At 35.3% G+C, this 7,609-nt stretch overlaps 1 non-coding gene across 1 annotated transcript; it reads left to right on the forward strand.

The window, feature by feature from the left end:
* The first annotated feature begins 248 nt into the window (after positions 1-248).
* TRNAT-AGU (transfer RNA threonine (anticodon AGU)) lies at positions 249-322 on the forward strand. Its single transcript has one exon. It is a non-coding gene; the product is annotated as a tRNA-Thr (tRNA).
* Positions 323-7,609: the final 7,287 nt, after the last annotated feature.

Genomic DNA, 7,609 nt, shown 5'->3' on the forward strand with positions numbered 1-7,609 from the left:
TAAGCATGCTTTTTAGTTTACATACATATACATACGCATCAACACGCATAGATATGTATGTATGTAAAATTGGCATATCTATAAATATCAATTTGGCCTATTTTATTCTACTTCGTCTTCTTATCGCACTTCAATTTATTTATTGTTGCAAATATTGTTTGATCATTTTTTACTTCTTCTTATTCTTACTTTTCCTGTTTTCCGCTTTCACTCTTTTGGCTAGCTTATCAGCCGCCGCTAGTCACCATGGCGCCGTGGCTTAGTTGGTTAAAGCGCCTGTCTAGTAAACAGGAGATCGTGAGTTCGAATCTCGCCGGGGCCTTTGTGAGACCACTTGTGAAAAAGTGGTGGTCTCCATTTAATTTTTTTTTTTTTTTTGTTTCTTGGATCCACCTAAAAATCAGAAGTGCATCAGATGAAAAGTTATAGCCATAATATTTAGGCAAACTACAAAATCACTAATTAAAAAAAATGTAAGTGCCAATATATATGCAAAGACATATTATTTGGTAACTATAATATGTTATAAAAAATTAAAAACTTCGAAAATAAGTTTAAAACACACAAACTTTGAGGTAAATAATGTAGATGGCATTTTTGCAGACAATTTTATCAAATAAAATGTACTAGGAGCGCCAGTTACTGGCAAAATTCGACCGTTTTTCTAGTTTTTTAAGACCCTTGGAGAAGTTTTCTAACTTGTCGTTTAACTTACAACGTACAAAATTACTAACCGGAAAATCTCCTGCCTTGGAACTTAAAGGTGACTACAATTTTTTATAAGTTTGATGGTCTTTGGAGGTGTTTGGCAGGACTTGGAATTGACCCGATAGATTCCAGTTTGTCAATGAATTTCAATAATTTGTTACATATCGATAATTCAATGAGTTTCAAAAACACTAAAATCCTATAAATCTACTAAATTCGATAATTCGACTAATTTCGATAATTTTCTTTAAATTGCGATAACTGTGCATTTCGAGGGCTCAATAAGCTTCGATAAGTCAAAAATGTATATATCTCGATAGCTCGATCAACTTTGGATATCTTTATAAAATTTGATAATTCGGTTAATTTTTATACCATCTGGTAACACGATAAAATTCAATAATTAGTGATTGCTCGTTAAGCTTTTATAACCTTGAAATTTCGATAACTCGATATATTTTGAAAATTCCAATAACTTCAACCCTATAACTATAATAATAACTATAAACTTTGATTATTCCATAAATTTTGGTAACTTGATAACTTTCGATAACTAAATTTTTTATGACTGAATTTATTTCGCTTCTTATCGAAAAATTTGTATAAACGTTCTTACCCTTTCAGTTACCTCAATTCTTATGTATTTCTCATTGTTTTCCTTTTTGTCTTTACCTTCAATTTTTCCTTCGTTTTTTTATATTCAACAATTTTTATTGAGCTCGAAGCCATTTTTAATGAAAAACTTATTGTGGAAAAGCAACAATAATTTGAAAAAATGGTAGAAGTGACAGCTATTTCGGAAATCACCACACTTCCTCATCAGACTTGATTTTTTTATCTTAAACGTTTTTATCATTCATTTCTTCATCATCACATTTATCTTTATTACAAAGTTTAATTTTAAATACGAAGTAAAACAAAATGCGAAAACAATTTAAATTGAATAGGTTTCAACAACAACTATACACAAACACGGAAACTTTTAAACGATGATTTTCGCTACTTTTTATAGAAAGAGGTATTAGTTTAGATCTAAAGCTATCGAAGTAACCATTATGTGATACGCAAACCTTGACATATACATATGCACTCCGAGCAAAGCTCGGTCAACCTGTTACTATTACTTTAAAATAAGATGACATTAACACACACACACACACACTCTCGCACACACACGCCCACGTTATATTTTTGTCTACTCAGCCATAAATGAGCGAACTCGCCTACATTAACGCGCGAAAGTTTCAACTAATAAATGCAACCTGCTAAATACCAACGACTAAATAAGTATGAAAACTGTCAGCGACATCCACCTGCCCACACTTAGTTGCACTTCATTAAGGTGGAATAATGGAAGTTTTTAATCTTTCCTGCCAGTTAAATGAATAATGATGACAATGGCGCTTTTACTCAACTCATAATGAGTTTATGGTTTCTAATGGAAAACTAACAANGAAAATAGTTAGAAAAATTCGCTGTTCCGTTTATAGGTTGTAAATTTAGATTTACTTGTTTTTTTTTATTCACTTTAATGTTTTTCTTTTAATATAAAAAATGTCACTTCAAAAGTGCACTAGTGTGCATACTAATATTAGAATGTATTTATATAGAAATACCCAGCCAGCAAAATATCCGGAAACGTATCCGAAAATGGAAACAATTTCGTATAAAACCTGATGTTTCATCCGTTTTCCGATTCCGTTTTCGGACATTTTTCAGATCAGTTCTCCCACTAAAGTGTTCATCCGAAACGTATGTGGAGAAAACTATCGAAAATGGATGTAAAACGGATGCGCTTTCGGCTGCTCTCCTGAAATTTGTCTGAGTAAAATTTTCGTTGAAAATGATTTCATTATGAACTTCGCAGAAACTTTTTCATAGTTACAGGAAACCAAACAAAAAACAAATTTAAGATTCAGCAATTATTTCAATTTGAATAACTAATTTTAATGTGTTGCTTCTGACGGAATTCGAACTTGGGACCTCCTGAAAGCTAACAAATAGTAGCACACTTCTCTGCACACTCAGCTACTGGCGAATACGTATACATTTTTCCAAATGCTCAGGTTGAACGAATATTTTATAATTATTGTTTTGAAATAAGATGATGACATTTTTCGGATACGAAAAATTAACCAATATGGAAATCGTTTTCTGAACGTTTCCGGATACAAGAAATGTACGAAAACTGCACTGTCGGCAAAAAGTACGTTTCTCTGCTGGCTGGGTACATACATACATACATACATACATACGTACCTGTCAAAACAAGCAGCTGACCTTTAAGTGTCACTGGCTAGAAACATCTGTTTAGAAGTTTTGTTTGCGCTTTTGTTAGGAATTTAATTAAACATTAATTATTTTATGAAGAACAATTAAGTAATGTGGCGTCTCGATGCTCAGGTTTCATATATAGATATGTATGTACATAAATATATTATGTAGATTTTTCTCTGTGCACAAACATTAATTATTAAACGTATACTTATTTTAATTGAATAAATTGTTGCTTTATTGTATCTTTTCATTTTGTTGACTTCTTAGGCTTTCTTCTTTTTGTTTGTTTTAATTGGGTAGCTTCTATTTTAGTATATGTACTCCACTTTTATAATTTTGTGTATTTATTTGGTTCTTATTTATCAAGCCGAGGTGGTAGCATTTTTGTTCTGTGTCAAGGGAAGCCTTGGTAAGTGTTTGAAAGTAGCGTTCTTAGTTATCTGGTTAGACAGCCACGCAGTCGGCTGGGTCCGCTCCAAAAGCACGATCCTCTCCAAGCTCTTCAAAAAGTTTTTAACACGCTTCAATTCTTGGCGAATAATACGGTAACACTGTCCAAGTGGCAAAAAATTAGAATTCGTCAAACAAAAAACATTAAAAAATCGCACTCTTCTTTTCGCTCTTAACCGCTTAAGCAATTTTGACAGAGCCGACTCATCGGTAATTGTCATTGTTCGTTCTTTAACAAATCCCTATATCCGATGCTTGGAAGGCTAATCCCGCGGTATATGAGGCATATGTCGGCATCACCTTTCTTGTAAATTGGGTAGAATACACTTATATTTCAGTAGTTGATTAGCTTTTTGATTTATCAGGCGCGAAATTGCTATTTGTACCTCTCCATAGCCGGGTGGTGGCACATAGACTCAGTCGTCATCAACTGGGAGCTCGGATTCACCGCCTCCGCTAGTGTCAGTGCTGTTATTATTCAACAGGGCGGAGAAATGTTCTCTTTGTAATTTAAATAAATTCGTGACATCGGTGACTAGGTTGCCCGGTTTGGTTTCGCATTAAACATTGCGTAAGCCACTTAGCTTGCTGATACATTTTTTGGCGTAGTTCCTAGTATTTATAGTTCTTCGCTCTCACATCTCGCACGTCTCGCTTTCGAGCTGCGTGGCCCTGTTTTCTCTACAGCCGTATGGCATTTCTTGTAATACCAGTAGTCTAGTAGTCCTTTTGAAACTTATTTTCTTCAAATGTTTGAATGGTTTGCTAACTAAGCTTACTTGTCAAGCAGGGAGCCATTGAGACAGGATAACCAAAATAATATTTTTTGCATGCCACCTCATTCGAGGTATTGCATTTGTCAGATACGCGGTATTGCGTGGCATGGGACGATTTAAATTTGTGGCGATCAAAAACGAGCTTTAACTCTCTGCGCGTCTTTTTAGGTCAGTGATTCTCAAAAAAAGCGCATGCGGCCAAAGATTTTTAAGCTTCCTCTATATGTACATACATTTTGTATGGATATTAATTCGATAAAAGCTCTCCCTCGACGTCACTAGGTTAAATCGATGATTGGCACCGCCCTGCCCGCGCACGCGCCAGAGTAAAAGCTCTGTCTGCCCATCGCTGGTTTAAATCGGCAATGGGCATGGCCTTGCCCGCGGGAAAAGCTTTTCTAAGCTTTCTGTATATGTTGTATATGCGCGCGCAGAGTAAAATCTCTCTCTGCCCATCGCTGGTTTAATTCTACTGAAAGCTTTAAAAAGCTTCTCCTGCGGAACTGGCTATGGCCGATTTAAATCATCATATATGTGTATACATTTTACAGCTATAAGGGAACGCCCCTTACACACACACACTGTAAACAGAGAAAGTTTTTCAAAGTCAGAAGCTGTTTTCACAGTAGAAAAGTGGCTCTCATCTTGCAGTTAACTAACTTTATATTTGCGTAGCTTCTTACTTTCACACTGAAATAAAGAGTTAACTGGCGAACAAGTGTTACCTCTCAAGAGTCGTTCCACAATTTCCGGTTTACTAACTGTATAATTAGCTTTCAAGTTTTGCATTAAAAATCGAAAGCTTATGCCGAATACAAGGTTACTCGTCACCGTGAAAATAGACCTAGCTAACCAAAGGTTGAACCTCGGTTAAATATTCGACGAATTCAGCCTTCGATGAACAGAAGCTCTGCCAGTCAAACCCAAATTCAGGCATCAAAATATCTATTGAGCTTTGAGGCTGTTTCCAGATGAAACTTTTATTTTATAACTTGCCTTGAATCCTTGAAATTTCGATAAGTGGGAAGTCTGCTTTCCTAAAGCAAACTATGCAAACCCCCTTAACTTTTTATTTAATTTTGATTAACAAACTAACCAGCAGCTGGTACGTCTGGCATTGCCGTTTATTCTTTCGCATTTCTTTTTATTTTGCCATAACTTTCGTTCCCCTGTTATTTAATCAACATTTTTTTACTCAACATTGCTTGCTTTAATTCACATTTTCTTCGCTCTTCTGCTTACGGCCATCCATAACCATCATTACTCATTTTGACAGCCACACAAAAACAATAAGGGTATAATGCCTGCGCTGCGNAGCGAAAACAAACTGAATGCTCTTGCGTTGCTGACTATAGAGTCAGATTTGTTTCTATCTATCGATTGTGAAGATATTATCCGCGAATTCGCAGCTGAAAAATCAAGACGTAAAGAACTGTGAAAAAGAAGTGTTTGAAAGAGGGTTTTTGTTGAATACCTTATCCATGCTGATGTCGAATTTGTTAATTCCGTTATGTATTTCATTATTAACGAACTATATTGTAATAAAGCACTGACAATAACAATCATATTTGATATATATATATATTTTTGTTTTTTCGTGAAAAAAGGGCGGCAAGTTATGAATTGCCTAGGGGCGGCAAATATTTAAATCCGCCACTGCCTGCGCTGCTTACTACATACATAAGGATGGCGGGCATGTCGCCGCGTTGACTTGGCCAATATTAACGGTGATTTCAATCAATGTTACCGCGCTTACGCTTAACACAGCTGTCGCCTGACTGCAAGTATAACGGTAGTGATAAGAACAAAACAAAAGGCTAACTCAGCGAAGTCCTTTCGCGCTCGTTGCATTGCCATTCGCTAGTCGTGCATACATACATATGTACATACATACGAGTTTAAAGTCTGACCGTTGTGGCAAATATGCGTTGCCATAAAATAAGAGTCAGCAGCTTGATTACCTGTGCGCCGGAATCCGTTCATCTGGCTAAGAAAATAGTTAATGTTTTTATTTGCTCTNGAAGTCCTTTCGCGCTCGTTGCATTGCCATTCGCTAGTCGTGCATACATATGTACATACATACGAGTTTAAATTCTGACCGTTGTGGCAAATATGCGCTGCCATAAAATAGGAGTCAGCAGCTTGATTACCTGTGCGCCGGAATCCGTTCATCTGGTTAAGAAAATAGTTAATGTTTTTATTTGCTCTTTTTTTTCTGTACGTAAATTCCTTATCGCATTATTGTGACGAATAAAAAGATAACAAATAGCTGACGGGCTTTAAGTTTATGCGAATGCGCAGGCAGGCAGGCTTAAGAAGAGTTTAAAGGATGTTAAATAGAACGTATGTATTTATTTACATACAGTGATGAACAAAAGTATTAGCGCAGTGAATTTTTCGCAATATATGCAAAGTTTTTTATTCTAATTTATTTTCGATAATTTTTTTTTTTTTAAATAGTTCGTCCTACTCCAAAAAAATCAAAAATGAAATGTCCAAACTTTTTGCAAAACTCAGGAAAACTCAATAAATGTGCTTGCTAATTTGCAACTTTCTATTCAGATTTTTTATCTCCATACAAAAAATGATGGTCGAACATATTGTGAAAGAAAAAATTCCCAAAAATCAATGCGATTTTCTAGCAACTTCAAACTTGCACTTTGTTATACTAGAATTGAATGTGCTATAGAACTGCATACTTGGAATATTTCTATCTGAATCTGAATATAAAGTTGCGGATTAGTATGCAAATTTATTGAATGTTTCTGAGTTTTGCGCAAAGCTTGGAGATTCCATTTTTATGTTTTTTTACGACACTACAGCAAAATGCTAAGAAACATATTTCCGCAATTTGGTAAACTCCAAATTTATTTTAGACACATGGTTTCTTCGGCAAATTTGCTTAAAATCACACGTAGAATCCCTCTGTGCTATACGCGCATAGTCGAAAAAATTTCCTATGCAAATTAACCCGCCCTAATATGCATATACTTCTATATTTCTACAGTCTCATGAAATTTAGGTTGTTCCGCGTATTTTGGGGAAAAATTTTATTCGCATACAAGTTTGGACCCGAAAATAAACGTAGTTTGTATTTGAACTTATATCTTTACATATGTACATTAGGGTGGTCCTTAAAATCAAATGAAAGATTTTTATGTCTCACCCCCTCAATCGCTAATACCACTGTCACAGATATCACATATAAATTTTGGCCCCAATTGGAGACGGTTAAGGCGTGTCGCACAGTGGGCAAAGTCCACTAAGGACTCAAAAAATCAAAAATAACTTTTTTCATTTAATCCCAAAATCGATACTACAATAGTCGAAGATATCACATATAAATTTTGATCCCGATCGGAGTCATCTAAGGCGTGTCGCAAAGGGGTAAAAGACCA

Source organism: Rhagoletis zephyria, unplaced genomic scaffold (genome assembly GCF_001687245.7).
Source record: "Rhagoletis zephyria isolate East Lansing unplaced genomic scaffold, Rhagoletis_zephyria_1.1 Rzeph_scaffold_07197, whole genome shotgun sequence".
NCBI classification, from domain to species: Eukaryota; Metazoa; Arthropoda; class Insecta; order Diptera; family Tephritidae; genus Rhagoletis; species Rhagoletis zephyria.